Source organism: Microcaecilia unicolor, chromosome 1 (genome assembly GCF_901765095.1).
Source record: "Microcaecilia unicolor chromosome 1, aMicUni1.1, whole genome shotgun sequence".
Taxonomy (NCBI): Eukaryota; Metazoa; Chordata; class Amphibia; order Gymnophiona; family Siphonopidae; genus Microcaecilia; species Microcaecilia unicolor.
Genome location: NC_044031.1, coordinates 521634258 through 521661409, shown reverse-complemented (window position 1 = coordinate 521661409; position 27152 = coordinate 521634258). Strand labels below are relative to the sequence as shown.

Here is a 27152-nt window from a genome sequence, read left to right as displayed (position 1 = left end):
GGCATTCCCACATTATCCAGCTAGCTGGTTTGCATTAACTAACTGGATAACACAGGGTTAATGCAGGAGGTGGTAAGTGCTTCTATGTTATTATTTTTGCAGGTGCCACATATGCTAATGGGACCGTTAGTTCATGACCTAAAAAAAAAAAAGAAAAAAAAAGAAAATGTCTGACTTTAATGTCACAGTAAATCTGGGCTAATATAAATGGTGCCTTAAAAACTGGTGCTGAAAACCACACACTTAATGCAATTCTATAAACTATGCCTAAAGTTAGGCAATGCTCACCTGCCATTCTTGTGACTAAAATTTAGGCACACCCATTTAGGCCACAAAAACCAGGTCTAAATATTTGTGCCCAACTTAGGTGCAGATCTGGTGTATTCCAGAATAGTGCTCGTAGTTTTTTGAAATGCCCATGACCTGCCAATTCCATGCCCATTGCCACGCTGTGCTCATTAGAATTTAAATGCACCATGTTGAAGAATATGACTAGAAAGTTGTGTGCATAAATTCTAATTAAAGTCAATTAGTCCCACTAATTGGTTGTTAATCAATTAAATTGTGTGCGTAATTTGGCCATGTGGCCAAATTAGCACACACAACTTAAGGCACCATTTATAGAATTTGGGGGTTAGTGTACAGGAAAGCCCTGTGTTAGAACACGCTAAGGTCAGCTTTCAACGCATCTTAGTAGAAGGGCCCGTAAGAAGCCTATTAACTGATGGTGTTAATGTGTTAATGTGTGTTAAACGATCAAATTAGTACTGCTTGTGAATTAACATCTTGGAATAAAAGTAACTTTCAAGCTAAGGTGAATTTTTGTGCTAAAATTTAAATACTTAGGGCCTGATATTCAACGGGCAGTGCTTTTGCTGTCCACCACAGGAACGGAAATTTACTGTAGCTGCATTTAATTTTGTTACCCAGGCAAATCTTACTTTTTGCAGAGCAGTTAATTTTTGTCCAGACAATTTTTTATTGGCTTATGTTTTATTTATTTAAAACATTTATATCCACTTAAAATCTAAGCAGTTTACAATTAGAACATAATCTAAAATAACACAAACCACACAGCTATACATCAACTTTGTCTCACATAAAAAAACCTATACATTAACCCCTGGATTTTATATATGACAACTACAGTTCCATGGACAAATCGACACACTTAGCTGATTTGTGCGTGGAACCTAATTGTATAACAAGCCAATCAGCACTGATAATTGGATGCTAACAAGCAATTATCAGTATAATTGGCACTAATTATGATTTACACGCACAGCTTGCTAAGCGTATTCTATAAAGCAATATGCATTAATCGAACTGTGCGGTTCTCAAATGGGGCACAACCATGGGAGGGGCATGGGTGGGTTGTGGGCATTCCTAAACTTACACGCAGTGTTACAGAGTATGCCCAATCTGCCCCTAAATTAGTCGTGTGCTTTTACGCCAGGTTTTGGTTGGTGTAAATGGACGTGACTAAATTTAGTCACAGGAATGGGCACTACTCATATTCTATAAACTGCACTTAACTTTAGGTGAGGTTTATAGAATAGCACTAAGTGTGTAGGTTTTTTTTTTTTTTTTTTGGGGGGGGGGGGCAATTTTTTCAGCACCATAGCTAGAGTCTAGTCCAAAATACATTAATAATCCATTTTCTTCAAAATGCTGAGTTATTACCCATGCGCAAGTAGGTTTGTAGGAAGAGGAGTTGGAGCAGTACCAGGGGTGCAGTTAAACTTTAAGCAGATAAAAGGCAGTTCTGTAACATGGTACCTGCATTATGCATGTCTTGCATGTATAAATGGTGAGAAAAGTAGCATGTGTAAGTACCTTAAGCACCATTCTATAAGGGCCCGCATAAATGCTATGAAGTACAACTTCATGGGGGTGTACATGTGGGTGAACATGGGCGGGGCTCCCAATTATGCCAGACTCTATATACACGGCGCCTATAAAATCTGTGCGGTAAACATTTCCGCCTAAACATATTTTATAAGCAGCATCTACATTTAGGTGCTGTATATAGAATATGCTTAGTTCATATCCCAGCACTCAAAACTACGCACCTCCATTTACACCAACAAAAACGTGGCATAAATCCCTGCACGTAGATTTATGTGCACTGGGCCCTATTCTATAACAATGCGCATAAAGGTTGGAACGCCCATGAAATGCCCGTTTCCCTGCCCATAGCCATGCCCCTTTTGAACCACACACTTTAGAATTTAGGTGCAGTTCATTACAGAATTCACTTTGCAAGTTATGCGCATAAATTCTAATTATTGCCAATTAGTCCTTGTTATTGCTTAAGTGCTGTTAAATAAGCTGATCGGAAAGACTAAAGAGGTTAGGGCTCTTTAGCTTGGAAAAGAGACAGATATGACTGAGGTCTACAAAATCCTGAGTGGTGTAGAACGAGTAGAAGTAAATCGATTTTTTACTTGTTCCAAAAGAACAAAGACTAGGGGACACTCGAGGAAGTTACATGGAAATACTTTTAAAATAAATAGGAGGAAATATTTTTTGCACTCAACGAATAGTTAAGCTCTGGAACTCTTTGCCAGAGGATGTGGTAACAGTAGTTTGTATATCTGGGTTTAAAAATGGTTTGGACAAATTCCTGGAGGAAAAGCCCATAGTCTGCTATTGAGACAGACATGGGTAAACAACTACTTGCCCTGGGATTTGTTGTATGGAGTGTTGCCACGATTTGGGTCTCTACCAGGTACTTGTGACCTGGCTTGGCCACTGTCTGGAAAACAGGATACTGGGCTAGATGGACCATTGATCTGACCCAGTATGGCTACTCTTAGGTTCTAATTAAGTTACACATGTTGTTATAGAATACACCTGGATTTCGGCACAGATCTCTAGGCGTGCTCTATAGAATCGAGCAGATAACTTACAGAATACTGTAAATTGTACTCTTACTTCATGTACATGCCAGCAGCTATGACAGCTCTATGGCTGGGGTAAATATAAGGTGTGCAAATACTGAGTTACGCTAGTATTCTATAATGAAATTTTGATACTCAGATGCCGTTATGAAATTGGCACTAACTGTGCTGCATTGGACCACAAAAGACAGGATGTCCACTTATACAGGAGCCACATCAGTGGCCTTCCTTGGTTATATTTGGGTTAGTATATTTAGATGCTCATTTTCAAAGCACATAAGGGCCGATATTCATTGTGCAGGAGTCAGGCTGGTTTCTTCCCATAGTTGGTGCAGAGCCCGGATATTCAATGTCAGGCTGTTTCCAGTAACCAGCATTTAATATCTGGAGGGGGTTTGGCAACTATATACTTAACCGGCTAAGTTAATATTTAGTGCTGGCCAGTTAAGTTTATAGTGGCTAAAGAGTGGCCTGCTATTTTGGCGGCCCAATTCGGCCGCTTAACTTGGCTGACAAAGTGCTAAATATTCACGAATAGCTGGTTTTATCATATGGTATAACTGGTTAGCTGCTATGTGCTGACCATAAATATTCAGTGGGAGATAACCGGCTATCTCCCAGTGAATATTTGTGGATAGCCAGTTAAGTGCTATTTAACTGGCCAGGATCCATTCCTGGCCAGTTAAATAGCACTGAATAGTGGCCAGATAGACTTACAAAGTTACATGGAGGGGCATTTTCGATATGACGTCTAAGTCCAACTTTGGACATTTTGCAAAAATCGTCCAAAATCAAAAAAGAAAAACATCTATCTTTTTTTCCCTGAAAATATTGTTTTAAACAAGTTTTTGTGATTTGGACGTTTTGTTTCTTGGTCCATTTTATAAAAAAAACCACACACACAAAATCAAGTCATTGTGAAATAGGAGGAGCCAGCATGTTTAGTAGACTGGTCCCCTAAACATTCCAGGGGATAAATGGGGCACCCTAGTGGGCACTGCAGTGGACTTCAAAAACATGCTCCCAGATACACCTCTCACCATTGCTCCCTTATTTGGTCTGCTGAGCCACCCCAAACCCACTACCCCCAACTATTCACCACTAATGGGTGAAGGGGGCACCTATATATGGGTAAAGTGGATTTCTGGTGAATTTTGGAGGGCTCATAGTTTCCACCACAAATGTGACAGGTAGAGGGAGACAGGGACCTGAGTCCCCCATGCCATGGTGCACTGCACTGACCACTACACTACTCCAGGGACCTGCATGTTGCTCTAATAGACCTGCCACTAACATCTGAGGCTGGCATAGAGGCTGGCAAGTCATATTTTTATTCACATTTTTTGGGGGTGGTAGGTGATCAGTGACCACTGGGGGGCAGGTATTGGGAAGTCACCCTTGATTCCCTCCAGTGGTCATCTGGTCATTTAGGGCAACCTTTTGTGCCTTATTCGTTATAAAAACAGGTCTAGCTCAAAGCATCTTAGTTTTAGTCCTGGATGGGTTTGTTTTGTTCCATTATGGCTGTAAAACGTCCAAGTCTTAAGAATGCTCAGATCCTACCCTTCACATGCCCCCAACATGCCCCCTTGTGTTTTGAACATACTTCTGACGGACTTCATAGAAAAACTTCTAAAAATTGGTTTTGAAAATATTGATTTGGACGTTTTTGTGAGAAAAACGACCAAATGCTGCTTTATTGCACTTTTTAGACGTTTTTCTCTTTTGAAAATGAGCTCAATAGTAACTTATGTAAATTTGCAAGTCTATGGGGCCCTTTTACTACCATCTGTGTAGATGCCTATGTGTGCCCAACACGCATCAATTTGGAGTTATTGCCCGTCTACCATGTGGCCTGGGCGATAATTTTGATTTTTGCACGCGTCCGCTACACGTGCCAGAAAATAATTTTTATTTTACAGCGCGTGGCGGAAACCGGGCGGTAATCGTCATTCTATGCGCGTACATCATTACCACCCGGTGAACACATGAGGCCTTACCGCTAAGTCAATAGGTGGCGATAAGGTCTCAAGCCCAAAATGGACACACACCAATTTTTATTTTGCTGCATGTCCATTTTCGGCCTCCCCCCCCCCCCCAAAGGCCTTTTTTGCAGGTGCGCCTGTCCAATACACATATCTACACCAGCGCAGGCCATTTTTCAGCACACCTTAGTACAAAGACCCCTATGCACTTTGAAATGAGACTCTTCACTGCCTGACTTAACCAGATAAGTAGACAATGTCTCAGAAAAAGTTAAATGGATAAGTCATTCAGTTAATTCTAACCAGATTTGTTCCATTGAACAGTGGTCTACCGGTTTTTGTAATGCTACTTTCCAAAAGGAATGAAGGTTTATGGGACTACTGTGGCTGTGAGCGGATATCTGTGTGTCCCTAATAGCTTTTAAGTTTAGTGCCCTATCCACATCAAATTGCGGTCTGAAAATTTGGTGGGATATGCCAACACCAGGAATACTGCATTCTCAATAGCGGATTCACAAATTTGGAACAAGTTACCAGGTTATTTGAGACTGTCTAGTGGTAGGGCTCAATTCATTAAGTTGCTGAAGACATATTTGTTTGAACACGTATGGGGCTGATTTTGTCTGTCACTTTTGAATATTGTATATTTTAGAGTCTGTTCTTGTGTTTTTACATTTTATTATATATGTTGATTTGTGGATCCAAGATGGCGCCGCTCTGCTAGGACGCTCCGAACCTCTCTCTGAAGATGCTGAAGCGTAGGGGGAGAATAGCGGGCAGAGCTTCCCCGCTGCAACTCCTTTACCTGGTCCAATTGACCAATTTCTGAGGCCACGAGCAGCTGTACTGGAATGCGGAACGCTACCGGTCAGGAACGTCGGCGAAAGGGAGATTTCGGCTTCCTCCGGTCTAGAAACAACTTTGAGCCCCGCAGCGCAAACTCCGCCTCCCTAACCCCTCTGTGCAAGTTCCTTCCTCTCTGACCCGACAGGGTCCCCCTTGGAAGTAGGTACGGACCCAGGAGAACACCGGGGAGAAGCGACGAATCTATCTGAGGAGGGAATGGAGGGCAGTTTGCCCATGGAGCCGGCGGGGAATGAAGGGAGAGAAACTGAGAGCCGAAGTGAGGTTCGTGAGCAGCTTCCAGTAAGGTTTGAATTGCCTAAAGAGTTAGCGGTAAAACCAAAGGAAGTGACTCTAGATGTTTTGTGGGACTTAATGTCTAACCTGGGACAGCTTTTCCTTAAACAAGTTAACGAGGTTTTACCAAAAGTAAAGCATATTGAAACTGAATTACAAAAAAAGGAAGAAGAGATTAATGCATTGAATGAAAAAGTAGAAAAAACTGATCAAAGGATTGTGAAACTGGAAACAGTCCAAACTATGATGTTAAAAGATTTGACGAATATATATGTTGATTTGTGATCCGCCTAGTTGTAGGCGGAATAGAAAGTTTTTTAAATAAATAAATAAAATGTCAAAAGGGAGATGAAGAATATGACCATAGTATTTTTTTCCCTAATTCATAACTATCCAAAATGTTGCATATTTAATGTTCATAAATACAGCTCTTACAGTTCTAGAGCTATGTAATAACAGTGGTTTGCTATACAAGGGACCTCCGCTGAACTCTACTGCATCAAACAGTGAGAAATGAAGTGAGTAGTACTCATTTTAGACAAAAGTGAAATTATTTAGGGGATTAATATAAAATATTGTTGGATTTGCAGCACAGCATGAAAAGTGCAAAGCAGCTGGAAGTTTCTGCAAGTGAATTTCTGCAGGTGGAGCAGAAGTGTGAACTAGGATTTGATGGGCCTTATGGTAGCGACAGATTTGGAAATGTTGTTTTCACAGACATATGGTGTAATGAGTCCCCACGACTGGGATGTAGCCATTCTAGTCAATTATCTGTTCTGGAAGGACAGTGAAGATAGAAAACCTCCATCATGCACATTAGAAAAGTAAATAGACTTATTAAAGATACTGACAAGATTGCAACGAAGGGGGTTTGGGAATGCTACAGATGAGAGGTGTTAATCCACTAGAAACTGACTGGATCATCCCCGCTGCAGAAAGAAAAGTAGAGAATTCCTATAAATTTGGCATTCTTCAAAACCCACAAAGGAGGGTACAGTACAGAATCTGGCACTTACAAGCAGGGTGATATTTCTTATATCATAATTGTTGACTATCTGAAGTCCAGTGATTACAGATGTGAAGGCAGATTTTAGATAATATGTGGAGAAGGGAATTTACATGTCCAAGTCAAAATCCCCATACAATTTTACAAGAGGATCTGCCAAACTTAGAGCTTCTTGTAAAACAGATGCGGAACTGCACATTAAAGTCCCTTCAGGTAGAAAGGGAGCAGTGATTTTACTAAACAATTTTAGATCTACCTACCCCTGGGCAGACATAGGAGCAGCTTTGTAAAATCACTGCTCCTTCTGGAAAGTGTTTTCAAGGCATCTGTTCCCCTGTTCCATATTACCCCCTCCACCCCACAGTATCAAAACCCGACTGTATGGAAGGAGGTCATCTATTCGCAGCCTGTCCCACAACAACAACCTCCCCACCAGAAGATCCCCTGCATGTGACTCCCCCAATACAATCCCCCATCCCCATGTAGGATTTATTTATATTTTGCACACAACTTTTTACTAGTAGCTCAAGGTGAGTTACATTCAGGTACACTGGGTATTTTGCTATTTCTGGGGGGGGCTCAATATCTACGCTTGTAAATGGAGGGTTAAGTGACTTGCTCAAGCTCACAAGGAGCAGCAGTGGGATTTGAACCAGGTACCTCTGGATGCCAAGACTGGCCTCCACCCTGTGGTCCCCACATCGCTCAGGGTCCTAAGCCTGCCCTGCAGGAATTACGGCCAGAGGCTTCCCCCTGCCTGCAGTCCTCTACCCCCAACTCACTGCCTGGGCTTTCTGGAAGATCTTAGAGTCTAATGGGGTGGGAGTGATGTTCACTTTCTCCCATCTTGATGATGCCCACCCTCACAATTGCTGCCAAGACCTCTAGCAGTAATATCGTGTCAGTATCTCTGTGCATGGGGATATTTTTACATCTACCACCATGTCTTTGTTCAGAAAGCCATCTTGCATTTGGATGGGTACCTCTACCATGTATGTATGGAGTTCTGGTGTAGGGATCACATAGGCATCCTCATTTGTATAGATTATCTTGCATAAATAACAGTTCTAACTTTTCCTGGTGAGATACACAGGTAGGACACTGAATACTGGCCATACCCTGATAGCCTCCAGGCACCATCAAAGACACAGATATTCAATGCTGGTGAATATCTGGGTCTAATGTAGCCAGTTCTGGTCAGTTTTAAAAAAATGCTGCCTGCTGAATATTAACCCCTCAGTGTATAGCAACATGTACAAAACAACAAGGGTGAAGGTGGAAAAAAATTCCAAATGACCAGAGCAAACAAGGAGTAAGAGTGTCCAAAGAGTTTATTCGCCACATAAACCCAACATGGGCCGTGTCTTGTTCTTCCTCCTGCATAGAAAACTATTGTCCACGGCATGCAGTCCAGTTTATTATGTTTGAGTATTTAATGGGTTTTTTCACACTCTCTGCATGGCTGGTTTTACCTGAACTATATTGACCCCTGAAGAAGGCTTTGTGCCGAAACACGGCCCATGTTGGGTCTTTTGGGTCAGCTTTATTTGGCGAATAAACTCTTTGGACGCTCTTACTCCTTGTTTGCGCTGGTCATTTGGAATTTTTTCCACCCCCACCTGTTTTGTGCTTGCTTTGTCTGTGGAAGTTGCGGACTCTCTCCCCCCTTTCTTCGTATAGCAACATGTAACCATATACAAAGGGGTAGATTCTATATATGGCACCTATAAAATTGGCGCTGAAATCAGTGCTAAGTGTATTCTATAATCGGCGCCTAGATTCAGACGTTCATTATAGAATAAGTTTAGTTGATATATCAGCATCTAAAACTATGCACATCCATTTACACCAACAAAAATGTGGCGTATAGATTTATGCGCACTGACCAATTTTCTATAACTACGCACGTAAATTGCAGAACACCCATGAAATACCCATTTCCCTGCCCATAACCACACCCCTTTTTGCCTGCATGCATTAAAAGTTTGGCGCACTTCATTACAGAATACACCTAGCAAGTTGTGCATAAATTCTAATCAGTGTAAATTAGTGCTTGTTATTGCTTAAGTGCTGTTATCAGTGCTCATTAGCTTGTTAAGCATGTTAAGCTACACATAAGTACTTAAGTATTGCCATACTGGGAAAGACCAAAGGTTCATCGAGCCCAGCATCCTGTTTCCAACAGTGGCCAATCCAGGTCACAAATACCCTGCAAGATCCCAAAAATGTACAAAACATTTTATTCTGCTTACCCAGAAATTACACGCATTGTTATTTAGGTGTGCTATATAGAATCTGGGGATAATGTTCATTTTCTCTATCAGTTGCTTCAAATGTAGTATCCTTGTGTGTGATTACTGAAAGCTTATGAGTCTGTTCTCTTATGAGCTTGAAGGTAAGTTCTCTGGGTCTTGAACACTAAGGGAAAATGCTGTAAACTTGAACAGGGCCCAGAGCATTTGTAATCCAGAATAAACTGATATAGAATGGTACCTGCAGCCATAAACTAAAAACTCCAAGTCTGTAGCAAGCTATAAAACCAGACCCTCACCCAAGACAAAAGGACATGAAAGAGGCAGCCTGCTGGTTTGAACAGAGCACAAAGAATTTGAGTAAAAGAACAAGAAACTTAATTTAGTCAGAAAGAATGTCTTTCAGGAAAGATCTCAGATTAGCTGTGATAAAGTTAAAAGCAAGGAATTACCAAATATAGGAGTTTAAGATAGAAATGCTGTTGAATAAGGATAAATTAAGGACAGGCTTATTGTAAATATAGAGAACTGGGATAAGAAAAATACATAGGCAAATGCTATCTTGTAGAAGATTCTAATGCAGGGGCTCACAACTTTAGGTTGTGAGCTAATAACTTCAGCTGAGCTTAGTCATGCTGATGTTATCTTGGGGCGAGGCGAGGGGACGTAGGGCTAGGGTTGTCGGGAAGAAAGAATGAAGTAGGTGTGGGAGGTAAGGGTTTAACAGATAGGGAACATAAGTGGTTTTGATTGGATAAAGAGGTTGCTAGGGAATAGGGGTTGATGGGTTTGTGGTGAGGAAGATTTTGGCGGGCTATGTTTGATTTAGGTGGGAGGTAGTGGAAGGGAGTGGGTTTAGGATGCTGAGGAGGCAACCCTCCCTTCCCTCCCTGGTTTGGTGGGGTGTTTGATGTGGTTGGTGGGTGGATCAGGGTGGGAGGTTTCAGATTTCTTTGGGTGGATGGTTGGTTGCAGCTTGGTGGGGTGGACATTTGGGGGTTTATGGAACTGTGGGGGAGGCCTTTGGTACAGTGGAGAAATTAATGATAATAATTGATTTGATACATCCCGTACATCACCACCACAATTAATTTTTCAAAGTCCTGTGTTACTGTGGACTTGTAATTGGATGGGGAGTAAGGCTAACTACTTGCTGAGGCCAGTTTAACACTGACTGGCTTCATTTTGGTAAGAACAGAAAAGGCCTCTATGGGATTTTGTGCTTTGTTGGGACTTATGTTGAAGTTTTAATTAGTATTTGTTCATTATGCAAAGTTGTTAATAAAGCTGCTGCCCATTTGTATGTCAAATAGGTGTTGAGGTGACTTTATTTGTGTATTTCTATTTAATGTATGGCATGGTGCAAATGCTGATGTTAATATCTGAGGGCAAGTACCATGAAAGAGAGGGAATCACTGACAACATTGCATGAAAAATATAATTTAAGAAGCAACATCTTTCTGCTTAAAAAGTTGTACAGTTTGAAACTGAGAAAGTCTCATGAAATGTTAAAGTATATCGTTGTATTGAGTAAAGTGATGTGGTCGCTGTGTTAGTCCACTTTTAAAGGAAATAAATAGAACGAGAAAGAAAAGAAAAGAAGATTATGCCTTTTTTTATCGACCTAACAATACATTTTTTGATTAGCATTTGTAGGCAATCCTTTTTCTTCAGATCAGAAATAAGCAAAAGTTGACAAATATCAGTATCTATAAGTGAAACACAAAAGCATTCCAAAGACAGTCTCACAGGAAGAGGGTGGGGTGGGTTAGGTGAGAAACAGGGGGAGCTGGGTAGATGACAGACAGGGAGCGGATGGACGGTAGATAAGAAGGTGACAAAGCAGTATATTTTTATGGTTTATAAGGGGATAGAAAACCCAGATCTTTGTTAAGTCTTGTCTGGTGGGTGTCAAAATATTTCATCAATTTGACTTCAAAGGTCTTACGTTTCTGGATTGTCTTAAACTTTCCTTTTAGTATTCTCACCATAAAATCATTGATGCAGTGTTCTGGTTTTGTAAAGTGCTGTCCCACAGAGATGACATCCTAGTTGGCTTTGGCATTTTTCATACGATGTCTATGTAGATTAAATCTCAGCTTTAACATCTGGCTTGTTTCTCCAATATAGCACACTTCTTCACACTTTTTACATTGAATGATATATACCACATTTGAGCATGTGAAGGATCCCCTTATTGGAAATCAGAAAGACATTATGACGCATGGGAGAAGAACTGAAAGATAGTCTGCCTGACTCAATGGATTTCTTAACAAATGTTTAAGATGTGAGACTAGAGTCTGAATTATCTTTGTAATATGTAAAAAGAAATCTCATTGATGAGTTCAACTAGAGAATGAAAGTTGCAACTCAGAGGCAGTTCAGCCCAGGAAAGCAAACAAAGAACACAAAAGATTTTGAAACAGCTCTCACTGTGGGAGAAGTAGAGCTAGTGAATGGACACAGCCCTACAGAGACAAATTCCTCTCAGGAAAGAGAATGAAGGGAATGGGCTGGGACAGCCCAGAAAGACAAAATTACAATCTTTGCTATCACTGCAAAAAAAAAAAAAAAAGTAGGACATTTGAAAAGGAATTTCCCACTAGAGAAACCTGAAAACCACCAAAGCTTTACTGAGGGGAAAGAAACTGCTAAATGTGCAAACAGCCAAAGAAACACTGAATGGCCCTGGAGTTGCAGTTTAAAGTCAATCAGAAAGACAGTTCAGAAAGTTGGTATATGCATTCAAGAGCAAGAAGTCACAACTTGAACAGGACAAGCATAGCATTGCTGGGAAAAGGTATAACATTCCCATGAAAGATACCTTGTATTTGCCAGATTGAGAGGAAAATCTACTAAGAACAAACTAAACTGTTGGATTCTTCATATCACACCTTAATTTCTGTGCGGAAATCGAAGCGTATTCTATAACAATGCACATAACTTAATTGGTTAACTAGCTAATCAGAACTGTCAATTGGAATGTTAACAAGCAATTATCAACACTAATTGGCATTAATTAAGATTTACACCTATAACTCGCTAAGCATATTCTGTAATGTGGTGCGTGAACATTCTAAGTCGAATAGTTGAAAAGTGGGCATGGCTATGGGTGGGGCATGGGTGTTTCTAAAATCTATGCAGATTGTTATAGAATACACTTGCTCTGCGCTTAATTTAGGCATTGGGATTTATGCATAAATGGCCACAACTAAATTTGGTCACGTGGAGAGGTGCTCAGCATATTTATATACTGTGCAGAAATTTAAGCTTATTCTATAAAATTTACGCGTGTTTTAGAGAATACACCTAAGCATATTTTTTTCCACATAGAATTTTCAAGTGCTATACATAGAATTTAGCCCAAATTGCCTGATAAGCAAGTGTTTCATTGTACACTTCCATATGAATGCACTCATAATTAAAAAGGAAACAGACATCCTGGCAGAAAGAACTTCAGGCAAAGGTCTATAAAATATAATCTATTCAAATGAGGATGCTAAAGCAGATACCTGATCCCAACACCAGAACTCCATACATACATGCTAGAGACACCCAGGACACAAATAGCCAAATGCTTTATGACTTACTGAACAAAGAGATGGTAGTAGATGTAGCAATATCCCCATGCACATAGATATTGACATGTGTACATTGTCTACAAGGTAAAGCAGCATCTGAATAACTGCCAAAAGTGAGATACAGCAGAGCAAGTCAAGCACAGGAACTACTACTACTTAACATTTCTAAAGCGCTACTAGGGTTTCACAATGATCTGAGTGGACCAAAGAAGATAATGGTATAATATAATATAAAGATATTTGGTATAATAATTGATTCCTACATGTTATTCGACATTCAAGTCATCACAAAAACTTTTAAAGCAATGTGGAAAATTTTAGAACCATAGTACAAACATTAGTATTATCACACTTTGATTATTGCAATGCCATTTATTCTAGCTGTAAGGAATCTTGAAAACAAACTGCAGACAGCTCAAAATACAACAGCCAGATTAGTCTATAGGGCTACGAGATTCAAAAGTGCAGCCCCTTTGCTCATAAAGTTACACTGGCTCCCAATCAAAGCCAGAATAACATTCAATCTATGTAAATTTGTTTTGTTTTCAAAACTCTATATGGCTTAACCCCTGAATATATGCGACCTTTAATTAATCTCCCCCTTCGCAATGCTCTCCCTGGTTCAAGAGATTATCTAACCCTCCACTATCCCAGTTGCAAAAATGTGATCTACATGTCAGGATTCCCTTACCTCTGTACCAAATAGTGAAATTCCCTCCCAAAACTCTAGATGAGAACCTGATTATTTGATATTCCAGAAATACCTTATAGCATCTCTGTTTAAGCAATTTCTCACAGATGATCATAATTAATTTCAATCTCTAATTGTACAATTATTCAATTTCTCAGGGTTGCCACACCCAAACCACAGTCTCTCACTTCTACTCTGTGGGTCTTACCCAGCCTTCAGCACACTTATACAGTTCAGCGTTTGCAGTACCAAATGTTCCAGCACTCTTGCACAGTTCAATAACCAGTATTAATGGTGCAGTACTCTTATATGGTCCAGTTCCTTAACTCCCACATGTACACGAGCTTATCACAGTAATTACATCTCCTCAGGACTTTACCCCAGGCATACACTAGTATTTCTACTCAAGGCTTATGGTAATTCTCAGCCGAGTACAAACAACTCAAAGACACTCCTGGCTTATCTCAGCCAGACCTCATCACTTCAATCATTTCAATTCAGCCACTTCTTTCCCTCAGGTTCTCTCTCTGTCTCCAAGGTCTCTGTATTAAGACCTTGCTCCTCCTAGACTCTCTCCTCCAGGGGCCTCTCTCCTCTGCTCTGTCTTAGGGCTTTTGACTTCCTATTGGGAAGCCATTCCTTCTTGGGCAGGCAGCCTCACTTCCCCATAATGCACTAGATCCTGTAATAGTAGTTCTGCAGTTCAGCCAGGAACACAGCCGGTCCATTGCCACCTACTGTAGGATGGATGAACTGCAACTCCCCACAGGGACTATCTCTAGGTACATCTGCACTAAGTCCCTCAGTGTCTCACATTCCTCTAGAATATCATTACTTAAATTAATCTAAGTATCCTGTCCTCCAGTAATAGAATGTAAGAACAACTTGAATTTAGAGAGCCTAACAGGAAATGTAAATGTAGTACTTGCCCCTAAAGTACAGCATACTGCTTGCACTGAATGCAAATTTATCACATATATATTCATTGTGGATATCTGCTTATCTATTTTTTAGCTCAAGTACCTCTAGTTATTAATGTATTTCACTTATAGCCCGCTTATAAACTAAGCGCGTAACAATAAAAAACATTCATAATAAAAAAGCATAAATAGACAGATATAACAACACATACCCCTGGATTCTATATAGCATGACCAAAATTGCACACGTAAATCCGGTCCTATTCTGGATTTGCACATGCAATTTAATTACTTAACAAGCCAATCAGCACTGATAATTGCCAATTAACAAGCAATTATTGAAACTAATTGGCATTAATTAGAATTTATGTGAACAACTTGCTAGGAGTATTCTGTAAAGTGGTGAGCGTAACTTCTAATGTGCATTGCCAAAAAGGGGGCATGGTCACAGGTGTGGAATGGGCGGACTGTGTGCACTCTGAAAATCTACGCACATGGCTATAAAATACACGTAGACACTGGTATTTACACCAAGGTTTACTTAGCATGTTTGTGCCTAGAGTTAGGTGCAGGAATGACCAATAGGCATGTTCTATAAACTAGCTACTACTCTACTAGAACCAGGATCTCAGTAGCCTACTACAAGTACATATCCAAATACTAATAGTGTGTAGTATAGTATTGCCGTAATATGTATGTGTTTCTAAGATTCTTATATATTAATTAGAGCACCCTCAGATATTCCCACTATCTTGAGCACACAGAATCTTTCTGTTGCTTAGTGGTATAGCACTTCTTTCATCGGGTTACTCTTTTTAAGTGTAATGAAACACCAAATAAGTGCTAACGGACTGGTATGAGTTTTCAAATGGTATACATTCTAAACCAGCCCTGTGTAAAAACCATCTTAAAATAAAAAATGTGTATAATATTAGTGCAAGCCAACCTCAATGTTCATCAATGGCAATACTATCAAAAAGTCAATAAGAACTTATCTGAATTTTCTTTTGTGCTATTTCTTCAATGCCTCATCATATATCTGAATAGAATATGTGGCCAATTGTCCTTCCCCTACAAACTAGCTAGGCATACTCTATAAACCATGCCTAAATCTAGGCACAGTTTACAGAATACGCCTATGCGGAAATATTTTCAACGCCAATTTTTCAGGCGCCATATATAGAATCTTGTCCAAATTGTTTAACGAGCCATTAACAATTAATTGATGTAAACAATAAATTATTGTGATTAATTAGCAATAATTGGGATTTATGCACACATCTATCTGTGCGCTATTCTACAAGACTAGGCACCTAAATCCCCTAGTGCACAACTCAAAGGGGGGCATGGCCAGGGGAGGGTGGGGTGTTCCAAAAAGTTGCATGTGGTTTTATAGAATAGGGCTATTTCCATACCCAAAGCCACGAGTTGGATGCTGGCATTTACACCAATTTTCAGCTGGCATAAATACCGTTGCCCAACTTTGGGCATAGGAATTGGCTCAAAACACTATTCTATAAAGGGTGTTCAACCCAGAGTGCCATTTATGGAATAACTCTTTTTTTGGCACTGATTTTACATTTGAAGCTCATTAATACGTTTCTATACACTTGCCTTGCAGTGTCACTCTGATTGATCTGTAAATGTTATACTTTTTTATATATACAAAAAGAGTGGAGAAAAAAAGAGTTCAGATCAAAACCTCAGCTCATATCAACTGCATACATAACCATCACAGGTCAGACAAAAACTCTACTTAAACAAATCATCAAAAAGAGTGAAAGCTGCATCAACAGCAAACAGGAAGAAATAAAACAAAATCTATACCATTTAAAGAATTCCACTTATTTATTTATTTAAACAATTTTTAGCCCACACTATCTGAAATCCTAGACAGTTTACAATACATTCACAAAATCATAAAAATAAAAAAATAAAACACAAAATAATTTTAAAACATAAAACAACATAGCATGACATACCATTACTAAAAACAAAACATTAAAACTATTCTAATTACTGTTTCTTCTAGTTTGCCAAGCTTAAGGTATAAAGGTTCCATGCATAATGAAATAACCAAAATGACTATAAAATGATCCGTACTTAATCAGGTTGCCAACCTTGGAAGGCACACCTAAACAAATGTGCTTTCAATCCTTTCTTAAATGCCATAAAATTTGGGTTTTGCCTCAGATCAGTAGGTAAGGCATTCTACAACATATGTCCTGTAACATAGGGGGCATAGGATGGAGTAACCTGAGAAAATACCTCTTCATGGAAAGGGTGGTGAATTTGTGGAACAGCCTCCCAGTGGAGGTGGTGGAGATAAAGACAGTATCTGAATTCAAGCAAGTTTGGAACAAGAAAGGGAGAGGAAGAGATAGTAGATGGCATGGATGGGCAGACTGGATAGGCTAATGGTCTTTATCTGCCTTCATTATTTTCTGTATCTATGTTTCTCTAACATAAAAAATGGAGAACCTCTATTCTTACAGCTTAACCTGTTGAAAGGAGGGTACGTTCAACAACAACTTGTCCATTAACCCCCCTGATTCTATACAAGTTGTCAAAAATTGTGCATGCAAATTAGGCACGTTCCTGATTTATGCACACAATTTAATAGAATAATGAGCCAATTAATCCAAATAATTGGCTTTTTTTTAACAAGCAATTATTGGCACTAATTAGATTTAATTGGAACTTATGCACATAAAGATAAGATACACACATTCTAAAAAAAGAAGGCATGGAAATGGGTGAGTCATGGATGTTTTTTGGGGGGCAGATTGGGGGCTTGCTTTTAAGTTATGTATATAATTGTAAAATAACGGTGCTCCACACCTAAATTTAGGCACAGGCATTTGCACCATGTTTTTTTATTGGTGTGAATCGCAGCACCTAAATTTGCGCACAACCTCTCTGCTTAATGGTTAATTCTATAAACCGCAACAAACTTTAGCCATCTAGCCCTAAGAGCACAACCCTATTATGACAATGAATTATTTAAAGTTTAGATAGGTAACGGTAAACTATGCATCTGGCTTCTCCTATATAAGCACACAACTATGGAATGCACTACCGAACGCCGTGAAAACAACATATGACCACCTAAACTTCCGGAAACTACTGAAAACTTACCTATTCAAAAAGGCATACCCGAATGACCCAACTTAAATGCCTCAACTCAGCAACACAACAAAACCAAAGCTTGTTTGGACATAAACTACCTCTTCCTTCTTATGATTCCTAAATCTGTCTGTCACGCACAAACTTTACTCCACCACAACCTCACTCTGTATTTGTTCATACCGATATTGGCGATCACCTCTACGGTACTATGCAAGCCACATTGAGCCTGCAAATAGGTGAAAAAATGTGGGATACAAGTGTTACAAATAAATAAATAAATAAATAAAACTATCATTCGAAGTACAATGTACCAATGATAACACTTTAAACGGGGTATTTAAAAAAAAAAAAACAGGTAACCAATTAAGTTTTTTGAGTAAAGGTGAAATATGGCCTGTGCGAGAGGCTTTAAGTGGCTGCCACATTTTGGGCAACCTGTAGAGCTCAAAAACAGTACAACAGAAGGTCCAGAAATAAAGCATTACCAATTCACTGTTTGAAAATTCACAAAATCAAAATGATCTCTTAACAGAGTAGCCTAGTGGTTAGAGCACTGGTCTTGACATCCAGAGGTGGCCAGTTCAAATCCCACTGCTACTCCTTGTGATCTTGGGCAAGTCACTTAACCCTCCATTGCCTCAGGTACAACATTAGATTGTGAGCCATCTAGGGACAGAGAAATGCCCAGTGTACCTGACTGTAACTCACCTTGAGCTACTACTGAAAAAGGTGTGGGCAAATCTAAATAGATATACCAAGTTAATTGATGTTTTTAAAATATATTTTATTATGTATGTATGATTGTTCTCTGCCAAGAATGGTAGATTGAACTTCCATTTATAAAAGACTGTTAATAACCTTTTGCAAATGTAAGTGCATAGAAAGGGGCAAATCTAATAGTAATCCTAGTTATTTCATGGTCACTCTTGACATTACAGCAGCATTTGATATGATCAATCATAATTTACTGGTGATTTGCTTAACATTATTTGAACTTGAAAGGTGAGTTTTGTCTTTATTTATTTATTAGGATGTATTTTCCACCTTTTTGAAGGAATTCACTCAAGACGGTGTACAATAAGAATACATCAAACATGAGCAACAGACAAGTACAGCAGTAAAAACACTCAAATAACAATACAAAGTATGGCATAGTACACTACTTACACTGCCAACACAATATGTAATATAGCATTTTAATTGACAGTGAAGGGTATAAGCAAAGATGGAACATATAGATAGGTAAGAGAGTAAAAGGAGTTAGAAAGTAAGGTGACCACAATTTAAAGAAAGTTGCACATGAGGTCAGAGAGATGATTAGCATATAGATAGGTAAGAAAGAGGCTTATTTTCAAAGCACTTAGCCTCCCAAAGTTCCATAGAAACCTATGGAACTTAGCCTCCCAAAGTGCTTTGAAAATATGCCTCTATGTAAGAGGAGTTAGAATATAAGGTGATTAATTTAAAGAAAGGTGCACATGAGGTAAGAGTATGGTTAAATGTCTTGGGGGCCCTTTTACTAAGCCGTGTAAGCACCTACACATGCCCAAAGGGCGCCAAAATTGAGTTATCACCCAGCTACCGCGTGGCTCTTGTGGTAATCTCATTTTTATTTTCGGACGCCCATATCGGACGTCTGCCAAGTGGCATTTGATGCGTGTAGGTCATTTCCACCCGGTTACCGCATGAGACTTTACCGTTAGGTCAATGGCTGGCAGTAAGGTCTTACACCCAATATGGATGAGCAACAATTTTCATTTTGCTGCACGTCCATTTTCGGCAAAATTTTTTAAAAAAGAATTTTTTGCAGGTGCGCTGAAAAATGATTCTGCGTGTGCCCCAAACACATGCCTACACTATCGCAGGCCATTTTTCAGTGCACCTTAGTAAAAGGACCCCTTTGTTTTCATATGGGAACATTGGGCACTAATGGGTTAAAGTGCACTAAGTTTTTGCACTTACTATACCTTAACTGTAACAGCCTCTGCAATGAATGCATATGTCCTAAATTTTGTGCACCAGGAAGACACTTACTCCAGGAGTACTAAATTACATGCCTAAGCAGATAAAATAGCATGAGCCTACCTGTCCTATCTGTCCAAGTAGGTAACGTGACTCTGGCACTAAGTGTTAGACACATATACATCCAATGACACACAATCTGATCCCCCTTGCTCCAATTTACCCCCAACAGAACCCCTCAATCTAAACTTCCCTTGCTTTGACGCCACTGGAGAGAAACCCCTGATTTAATCCTCCATTGCTTTGATGCCCCCCAATAATCCACCTACCTAACTAATCTGTCCCTCCCAGGTCGAATCCTTCAATCCACTAACCCCTCCTAGATTCTCCCCCCTCCCTCCAATCCTAACTCCTCTACAAGCCCTTTCCTGGTGCAAAGCCCCTCCCATTTGGCTTCAACTCAACAGTGCCGTAGCGAGGGCGGCTGACACCCCCCCGGGTGCAGCACGGCGCACCCCCCCCCCGAGCGCATGCATTCACCCCCCCCCCCCGAGCGCATTCTTACCAAAGGGGATGGGCGGGAGGGCCGCTCCACCCCGAGTGCACATCGCTAGGAGCTGCGTCGGCTTTGCTGGTTCCTTGCTCTCTCTGCCCCGGAACAGGAAGTAACCTGTTCCAGGGCAGAGAGAGCAGTGAACCAGCAAAGCAGACATCCCCCTAGTGGCGTGCACCCGGGGCGGACCGCCCTCCCGCCCCCCCCCCCTTCCTACGCAACTGCAACTCAATCCTTCCCCCAGTACACTGACCATTATTAGGACTTATCCAGGGATAATTCCTAGTCATCTAATGAAGCAAGGCAGGAGAGGTCCTCTTCCACTCTACTACTACTACTACTTAGCATTTCTAAAGCGCTGCCAGGGTTACGCAGCGCTGTCCACCCATCTTCCAAAATGGTACCAATGACCCATAGCAGTACTACTACTACTACTTAACATTTCTAGAGCGCTACTAGGGTTACGCAGCGCTGTACAATTTAACAATTACCACTAGGGGTCATTGGTGTTATTCGGGAACCCAGAACCAGACATGGAAGGACCATAGGAGAACTGCTTCTGCCCCATTTCACTAGGCAAACAGGGATTAACACAAAGTAAGTTATGCAGGTGGTCATGGGTCTGGGGGAGGGCTAACTCACGCCTAACACAGCAAAAATTGCCTAACATGGGTCATACTAAAGTACTCCACATTAGTTTTGCCATCTACGCACACTAACCATGTGGTAATTATTTTTTGTATTTTTTTTTTAGGTTGGGGTGTGTCAGTGGCAGAAGAAGAAGAGAAGAAGAAGTTTATAGAAGAGATTCTATTTATCCTTTGGGTAGACAGAATAATAAAAACCAGGTAGTCAATAAGAAGAGGGTTACTTTTCATAGTCAGAGGGACAGGATGTTTTTCAGGAGGAATAAACATAAGATAGGGTGAGGAAAAGAATTATGAGTGGCTCAGGTGAGATGCCTGACCGCTCAACCTCTCTTCTTTCTTTCTTAACAAGAAACAGTTTTTCATATGAAAAGGCATTGGAAGGGTCAGGTAACACAGGAGTCGCTCTCAAGGAGGAAGTTAGAATTCAAGAGATCAACTGAGTCGACATTCAGACTGCAGGAGTTAGTCTAACTCCTGCACTAATCGTTCAGCCCGGATATTTAATGCATGAAAAGTATTTATAGATGAATCAGCCTGTCTTCTTCCCCTTTTTTACTTTCTGAGTATTTGCAACTTTGTCCAAATGGAGTCTATTGCCTAAACTGTTGTGAGGATGGAAAGTTTTAGGGGCTCTTTAATAAGGGGCCTGTACTATGACAAGCGCATGGGTTTTCAATGAGCTCAGGCCACTTTTAGTGTGGCTGTAAAATGGCCCATTTTCTATTTTTTCAAGTAATGGTTATGCTAATTTCTCAATTAACATGATGCCATTAGCACGGGAGCTCTTACTGACACCTATTTTCTAGGTGGTAAGGGTTCTCGCAGTAACCACATGCTAAGAATTAGATTCTATATATCACCTAAAAAGTTGGTGCCAAAATGAAATTTGCTTAAGCATATTCTATAAAGTACACCTTAATTTAGGCATGCTTTATAGAATAAGCCTACATTTCTACATAGTTTAGAGAGTACTCTGAGTGCCAGTTCATTCAACTAAATTCAGTCACAGCCAATTACACCAAGATCCTGATGCCTAAATTAGGCATGGGTGTATTCTATAACAATGCACATAGATTTTGATACACCCATGACCCACCCATTCCACACCCATGGCCACATCCCCTTTACAACTGTTGAGCTTATTTTCGAAAGAGAAGGACGTCCAACTTTCTACACAAATCGGAAGATGGACGTCCTTATCACAGGGTTGTCCAAATCGGTATAATTGAAAGCCGATTTTGGACATCTCCAACTGCTTTCCGTCGCAGGGATGGCCAAAGTTCAAGGGGGCATGTTGGAGGCATAGCGAAGGTGGGACTTGGGCGTGCCTAACACTAGGATGTCCTTGACCCATAATCGAAAGAAACAAGGACGTCCCTGACAAACACTTGGACGACTTTACCTGGTTGTGTTTTTTCTTACGACCAAGGCACAAAAAGGTGCCTGAAATGACCAGATGACCACCAGAGAGAATTGGGGATGACCTCCCCTTACTCCCTCAGTGGTCACTAACCCCCTCCCACCCTCAAAAAATCTTTAAAAATATTGATTGCCAGCCTCAGATGTCATACTCAGCTCCATCACAGCAGTATGCAATTCCCTGGAGCAGTTTTAGTGGGTGCAGTGCACTTCAGACAGGCGGACCCAGCCCCTCCCCCTACCTGCTACATTTGTGAAGGAAACAGTGAGCCCTCCAAAACCCACCAGGAACCCACTGTACCCACATCTAGGTGCCCCCTTCACCCGTAAGGGCTATGGTAGTGGTGTACAGTTGGGAGTAGTGGGTTTTTTTTGGGGGGGGGGATCAGCACACACAGTAAGGGAGCTATGTACCTGGGAGCAATTTATGAAGTCCACTGCAGTGCCCCCTAGGGTGCCTGGTTGGTGTCCTGGCATGTCAGGGGGACCAGTGCACTAGAAATGCTGGCTCATCCCATGACCAAATGGCTTGCATTTGGTCGTTTCTGAGATGGCTGTCCTTGGTTTCCATTATCGCCGAAAATCAGAAACGACAAAGTCTAGGGACGACCAAATCTAGGGACGATCAAATTTAAGGATTTGGATGTCACTGACCATATCATTGAAACAAAAGATAGACGTCCATCTTGTTTCAAAAATACGGGTTCCCTGCCCCTGGATTGGGACGTTCTACAAGGATGTCCAACTCGAAATGAGGATGTCCCTTTCGATTATGCCCCTCCACGTGACTAAGCTTTTGCATGCACCATGTTGAAGAATACGCTTAGCAAGTAGTGTGCGTAAATTCTAATTAGTGCCCATTAGTGCTAATAATCGGTTGTTAACATTGAATTATCAGCACTAATTAGCTTGTTAATCAATTAGCTTCTGCACATTGTTATGGAATTTCTGAATGGAAATCTCAGTGCAATAGATAGAACCCCGAGGTAAATGGTTAGTTTGCAGAGATATAGCAGTAAGTAATGTGGATTTATAGTGATATTTTCTGCACTTTAAGGGTCCCTTATACCAAGCTGCAGTAAAAAGGGGCCCAGCGCTAGCGGCAGCATGGGTTTTTGTTGTGCGCCGAGGCCCCTTTTACTGCAGAGGGTAAAAAGATTGAAAAAAAGGAAATCACTGTGCAATAAGTTTGCACTTGCTCTGTGGTTACTTCGGGGTGAACACTTACTGCCATCGACTGAGGTGGCAGAAAGGGCTCCCGTGCTAACCTGGTGGTAAAAATACAGAAATAAATTTCCATAGCACCGGAAATGGTGCATGCGGGGGGGGGGGGGGGGGGGGGGGTGGAATTACCATCCGGCTGCTGCGGTAGCCTGGCAGTAGTTCTGGATTGGCCCCTAAATATTCTCTAACGCGACAACTTGACATTGCTTTCATTTTTTTAAATTGCAATGTTGTCTGCATGTGAAAAGAAGCTTGATAATACTGCTCTGAGGTAACCGTGTTCCCTAAATACAGGAATCGTACATCCTCTTTTTTTTTTTTAAGAATATTTTTGGCAGATAATATCTCAAAATATTTATAATCTGACCTTTTCCAAATAAATAAATAAATAAATAAAAGAAATGACAGGTGTTGGAGTTTGAAGTTTTATATAGGGTGTTGCAGGCAGGGTTCAACTTTTACATTTGTACGTAGAGAATAAGCACTATTATCTTAGAAGTTATACTAGTGGTAGACAGATGACTTATTCTGAGAAATGTTTCCTAACAGAAGAAGGCACCTCATTAATTTATTTGGATCTCATAGACTAATCAAATGATTCATAACGCTGTGATAAAAAAAATAGAATTGTGTACAGTATCTAAATTGTAATTTTAATGGCTATTTGTGCAATGTAGTGATAAAAAGTTTTTCATATCTGCAAGAAGTAACAGTTGTGTCTTAGTTTCATTGCTGTGACTTGAATGGGCAGTATCCAGTTTGGTATGTTGTAAGGTTTTAAGAATGTGGTTCAATTTTTTTTTACCCAAAAATATTTAAATTTAATATAGGTATCATCTGACCTATGTGAGAAGCTGAAAATGATTTCTGTGTATATGTTTTAGATTTATGATTTTAATTTTCTTATGCAAGTTTATATTTTTTTCTGTATTTGTTACATAGATGTTATAAGACTCCTGATGCAGCCCATTTGAACAAAATATGGCCATGTTGGGTGCAGTTTCTAAGTTGAATAAACTCTATTCAAGTTATCTCTGGCTCTTTGGGTTCATGCTGCTGTTCTCTTTTGTTTTTGCTGTTGGTCTTATAACACCTGCCTCTCCCTTTTGTATGTGTCCCACCCATGACTTAGGGCCCCTTTTACTAAACTGCACTAGCAATTTCCGGTGCAGCAAATGTGACGCAGCCCATTCAACTTGAATGGGCTTCATTGCATTTGCCGGGTGTAAATCGCTAGCGTGGTTTAGCTAAAGGGGCCCTTAATCACAGTTCCCTCTAAGCTGAGCAGGAGACCTCCACCTATTGTCTTACCAGTGGGGGGGGGGGGGGGGGGGGCTCTTTCAGGATCACATTTTCAAAAATGAGGGACAGGCAAGCTATGTGGGACTCCAAAGAACTAGTGATGGAAAACATAGCATTGAAGCACTACCCCCTATTGGAAGTAATGTAGTTGGAGGACTCCTGCTCAGCTTACAGGGAACAGTACTGACAATAAAACATGTTTTAGTTATTTTTAGTTTCCCTATTGCAATGTGATTTGGAATGCAAATGCTTTCCACAGCAAAAATTAACTCACGGAAATAGCACTGACATTTTCATAAACACAAAACTGCTGTGCGCTCCATCTGCTATGCCACTACAAGAGCTAAAAAGCCTTTCTAGCCTTAAATTTTTTTTAGCACCACCTGAAATGTGTTTCACTAACATCAGTACATAATTATGATAGTTTTGTGAATCCAGCTGCAATGAATATTTGACAGCTTTAAAGAATGTACATCTACAGTTGTTCCTTTCAAAGTGACCATTTTGGGTATATCCTTTTATTTGATTTCATGTCCTCTTTCTTATGTTCTTATTCAATTTACTGTTGACACATTAGTTTCTTAAAATATGCACACTTTTATAAATGTATATTATTATTTATATTTTTCATTTATATATTTTTATTGGTTAATAATTTTTTGAGTTTGTCATTCTTCAAGTGTATTCCAAAGGAGATATTTATTTGGCTTTATGATTTTTGGTTTTATGAATGTCATTCTGTTTACAAACTGACCCCTGATGCAGCTCACTGTTGGGCAAAACATGGCTTGTTTTCATTTTTATATGTTGCAAAATAAATTTTACACCTGAACAGCTATTTTATCTGTTATGTGTATCCATCTTGTTTTAGTCTACATCTTGTTTTAGTCTACAGTTCTAGCCTCTCTGGTACTGCATTCTCCCACAACCAACCAGTGGTCATGCTTTCAAATACTGCAGAAGTGATGCTTTATAATGACATAGAGGCGCCAAGTGGGAGTCCTCTAGAGTTCTGCAGCACTTGATTTGCCAAACAGCAGAATCTCCAGGCTTCTGGGCTCCATGGACGTAGTCTGACTGTTTCATTGGGGGGGGGGGGGTGGCAAAGGATGGGGCACAGCATATTGGCATATTCATTTGCGTATATATATGAAGGAAGGAAGGAAGGAAGGAAGAAAGAGATGGCTTTTTTGCAAATAACCATAATGAATATGTATGAGATACATATTCATTATGGTTATTCCCAAAAAAGCCAGCTCTTTCTCCCTCCCTTCCTTCCTTCCTTCTTTCCTCCTTACCCAGCACTCCCTCTTCCTCTTCAGTAGTATTTCCCTGCCCCCCTTTCCAATACCAAGCCAGTGTAGACCTTAGAAATACATAAGCTCTATATGTAGATCCTTCAAGAGGTAGTGTGTCATGATTTAGGCTCTACACCCTTTCTGATGTTTTGGTGCCACCTCAGTAAGGTCAACACACAATCTGTCCACTGCAAAACACTATACACAAACTTGTGCAAAAACCCATTTATAACCTTACCAAACCATAACAGCACTAATTCCAAGGACCAGAACGAGCAACAACCTTATGCATGGAAAGGCACCACTGTAATTACACCGGGCTCTAAAACACCAGTACACTACCTAGTGAAAAAAACAAAAAGGGCTGCAAATACTACATGCTAGCAGAATACTGCACCTTGATCACACATGAAAAACACATGACAACAGATATGACACAAGGCACTAGAAATAAAAAAAAAATATGAAGTCAAAATACAGAACTGGAAAATTACCTCAAGAAGTCAGACTCAGCATGCAGCAATACTAGAAAAATTGAAACTTACATGAAAAATATCACAGATGCACATTTCCAAAAGCTGACATATTCCAATTAATACATTCTGAATAAAATACTTTTTTCTACCTTTGTTGTCTGATCATTTAGTTTTTCTATTCACTTTGGTCACCAGTGTCTTCTTTCCATTTGATATTTTTTCTCTCACCATGTCCACCATCCTCCTGTGTCCTTATGCGTCCTGTCTACCATCTGTAGCCCTATCCCTATCCTTCCTCCAGTTTCAGCATCTGCTCTCAAAGTGTTCCGATCCAGCCCTTAAATTCAGCAATTGACCCTCCATCCATATCCAGCATTTCACCTCACTCCCCTCCCTTCCATTCATGTGCATGTACTTCCTCTGTCTTCTCTCCCCTCCATCCATGTCCAGCATTTCTCCTCTCTCCCTTCCCCTCCATCTGTGTGAATTTCCTTCCTTTGTCTTTCCTTCCCTTCATCCTTCCTCTCTTCCCTGCCCTCCACCCCATCCATGTCCAGCATTTCTCCTCTCTTCCCTCCCCTCCATCCATGTGCATCTCCTTCCTGACTTCCCTCCCCTCCATCCATCCATGTCCAGCAACTCTCTATTCTCCCCTGCTCTC

At 40.4% G+C, this 27152-nt stretch overlaps 1 protein-coding gene across 1 annotated transcript in view; it reads right to left on the bottom strand.

The window, feature by feature from the left end:
- Positions 1–27152, bottom strand: part of ZFHX4 (zinc finger homeobox 4) — a 414465-nt gene that overhangs the window by 4684 nt on the left and 382629 nt on the right. The window lies entirely within an intron of this gene.